The sequence below is a fragment of the Amborella trichopoda genome, chromosome 4, assembly GCF_054954075.1.
Source record: "Amborella trichopoda isolate Santa Cruz 75 chromosome 4, AtrichopodaSantaCruz75HAP2 v2.0, whole genome shotgun sequence".
Lineage (NCBI taxonomy): Eukaryota > Viridiplantae > Streptophyta > Magnoliopsida > Amborellales > Amborellaceae > Amborella > Amborella trichopoda.
Genome location: NC_142339.1, coordinates 36,896,382 through 36,900,434, shown reverse-complemented (window position 1 = coordinate 36,900,434; position 4,053 = coordinate 36,896,382).

The window sequence follows — 4,053 nt, the reverse complement described above, 5'->3', positions numbered from 1 at the left end:
ATTTTTTGAGTTTAAAATTTTATGATTAAATATGATAAATTTTTTGATAATCCTAAGAAATGTTGGCACCAAAATTTCATTTTATGATAAAATTTGGAGGTGCACCTTAATTGGATTGTTTAAGGTTGCAACCTTATAGAAACCACACCCATATATATATATATATATATATATATATATATATATATATATATATATGAAAAACTCTTTCCAACCCCTATAGGTGAAAATGAATAATGATTTTTCCTACCCTCATAACCATCCAAACTTCATCGCACGGTCACAGTTGTATGGTAGTGTTTTAATTTTCATTTTTTTTTTACAAATCCAAATTACTTGAAATTTAGATCGTGTGTACTTGAAATTTTTGGAGCTATTTTGATGAATTTATATTTTTTGAATATTTTTTTTTCATATTTTTATTAGGTGCGTCTTACTAAGATATACATACGCGCTAATTTTCAGATCATTCCGATTAATAAAAAAAATGAAAATTGAAACATTAGCGGACAACTATGACCGTGCGATGAAGTTTGGATGGTGATGATGATAGGCAGAATCATTGTTCATTTTTGCCTTTAGGCGTTTTGTAGTATCTTCCTATATATATATATATATATATATATATATATATATATATATATATATATATATGAAAAAAGATGTGGTTAGCACACTAGCTTATATGAACATATGAGCCCAACAATCCAGATTGAATCTGTGTCGATCTGATGATCACAGATGTCTGGTAGTACTTGAATTTTATTTATTTTTTTACAAATCCAAATCCCTTGAAAGTTAAGGTGTGTGTTCTTCTTATCAATGCGCACCTAATAAAAGTATATAAAAAAATATTCATGAAAGTAAAATGACCAAAATATCCCCAAATATTTTCAGGGGTATTTTGGTCAATTTATTTCATGTAAAATATTTTTTTGATATTTTTCAAAGATTCACCTATTTTTGATGAATACACGCCTAAAATTTCAAGTGATTTGGATTTGTAGAAAAAAAAATTCAAATACTACCGGACATCCGTGATCGTCAGATCGGCCCAGATTCAATTTGGACCGTTGGGCTCATATGTTCATATGAGCTAATGGGCTAACCCCAGCTTTTTCCTATATATGCATCAAGTGATTTGAATTTGTAGAAAATAAAATAAAATTCAAACACTACCGGACATCCGTGATCGTCAGATCGGCCCAGATTCAATCTGGGCCGTTGGGCTCATATGTTCATATGAGCTAGTAGGCAAACCCCAGCTTTTTAGGGTTAGCCCACTAGCTCATATGAACATATGAGCCCAACGGCCCATATTGAAATTTTATTTTATTTTATTTTCTATAAATCCAAATCACTTGAAATTTTAGGCGTATGTTCATAAAAAATAGGTGAATCTTCGAAAAATATTTTACATGAAATAAATTGACCAAAATACCCCCAAAAATTTTTGGGGGTATTCTGATCATTTGTTTTTACGAATAATTTTTGTTATATTTTTATTAGGTGCACCTTGATGAGAAGATTACACACCTAAAATTTCAAGTGATTTCAATTTGTAGAAAAATAAATAAAATTAAAGCACTACCAGACATCCGTGATCGTCAAATCGGCCCAGATTCAATCTAGGCCGTTGGGCTCATATGAACTAGTGGGCTAATCTTAGCTTTTTACTATATATATATATATATATATATATATATATATATATATATATATATATATATATATATATATATATATATATATATTATTTACAGTGAAAATCAGAGAGTTTTTCATATGAAGATCCCTTAGATCTGTACCTCAAATTGATTTTAAAAAAGTGTGATAGAGAGGTGGGACAATCAAATTCGGATTTGATACCAGATCTATTAGAAAACTAATAGATCCGCTCTCACATCAGTGGCAGAGCCAGCATCGATCCAAAAAGCACGAAGTACAATATAAAATGCGATAAAATTGATTTAATTTTAATAAAAATAAATAAATATATAAAATAAAAGAAATGCAGAAAGAGTACCAAAATAGCAGACCAGGCCAGTTGGTCCGGTACTCTCGAGGCTTAAAGGCCTCGCACGTATCAAGATCGGCTGAGTTGATGCCCCGCGTCCTCTTTTTCTCTCCCTTCAAGTTTCGACCAAGCATTGGCTTGGTTGGATGGATTTCTTAGCAGTGGCCTAAAGCTAGGGTTTTCCTAGGTCTAGGTTTGGTCACGGCTTTCTCTCTCTAGGTTTGGTCATGGTATTCTCTCTGGCCTTTCTTTATCTTTTAGTTTTTTAGCCTGCACGTCCCAATTTCTCTGATTTCCTGATCTACACGTCCCACCCAAAGAGGCACATTAGTTTTTTTTTTTATAGACTCAATAAGGGTGTAGAATAGATAACTACTAAAACCATGAGATTTTCTAGGTGTAGAATGGATAACTATTGAAATCATAGGTGGGGAATAGATAACTACTAAAAACTATGGGATTTATTGGGTGTAGAATGGATAACTACTAAAAACTATGAGATTTGCTAGATGTGGACCATAGGATGGGGACCATGGATTATGGTGGTCTATGGTTTAGGGGTATATTGAAATAGTGTGGTCCTATGGGTTTTCTAAGGTTAAGAAAATCATGGAATTTGTCAATTTAAAAAATGAAGTGTCTAAAGTTGCCCCTCTTTGGGGCTCCCTGTCCTTCAATGGACAGGTGAGTGGTAAAGAAGTAGACACTATTTGGCACTTCCTGTCCTTCAAGGGGCAGGTGAGTGACAAAGATAATGCAGACATTGTAAATTTCATCTTGACGTTTCGGGGTCAGATGGCACATCAACTATCCCTCCAAAACATTACGCTTCCTGCTCACCCACCTAAGGCATTTTCATCCTATTGTTTTCGGCTTGAGATGTCGGTGAGTTATGGAAGCTTGAAACTCGAGTTGGATTTTCTGGCCATGCCACTTAATTTCAGGGGTTTTTACAATTTCAAATTCTTAAACTTGACATTTTCTTTGATTTCCTTAGGGTTTCCTAAGGTCTTCTATAAGTTTTACGTGGTTTAAGGAAATGTTTGTCTGGTCAATTTTGAAGAGAGAGATGAAAAGGCAAAGCGGTAATCATCATATACGAGTGTCCAAACTCCTTCGTTTTTAAAAGTCTTTTTAGAAATTTAAAAAACAAGGGCAGAATTTTGAAATAGAACCTGGAGTTGTGAATAGGTCACGATTTTTAGAAGGAAATTAAAGTTTTTTTGAAAACACAAGACATATGATGAAAATTTTGAAATGAGAAAGATATTTTTATAAACAAATTTTTAGTTAGCAGTTTTAGCTCCTGCAACCATAGAGCCCTCTAAACAGTTAAATGTCATGCAGTGATGGACATGGTAGTTGGCAGTTATACTCATATAACCATGGAGTTGTTTTTTTAAAAGAAAATTTTTGAAATGAAATTCTTTTTTTTATTAGTATTGTTCTAATGTGGATCTTACAGTTTAACCACTTGTGACCTCTTTGGTGGACCCTATATGAGTATGTCAAGTCCTTGCTTGAATCTACAGGACGATGAATCATCAAGTATTCCTTTATCTTTTAACCTCAGCTTTTGCATTTCAATTCAAATGAGAGTTCTCTGGTGTTTTTGAGCAAAACATAGTCTTGAAGAACACATGATACTACCCCTAGGTGTTCAGAATCTCCTTGGATTTCTGATTTCGTTCTTCCACCATTCACCTTTTGAAATCCAGATGATCGAGGTCCTTAACAATATTCCATCAGGCATTGATTTTTCTTTTGACACCATTCTGACTTAGGAAGAAAGAAGAGAAGATGTTTAGAGAAAAAAAGACTTTGGAGAATAGAAGGAAAGTAGAGAACATCTTATTTTTCATCGCTCCGGGGTCCCTTTTGGGTATTCAGCTTGGTAAACTTTTTTCTAAATCTTGCGATTCCTTTTGGATTTTAAACCCAACGGATTTCCTTTTTTTTTTGTTTTTTTTCATCGCGCTGGGGTCCTTTTCAGGTGTTCAGCCCGGTTGCCTTTTTTCGAACGCATGGGGTTCCTT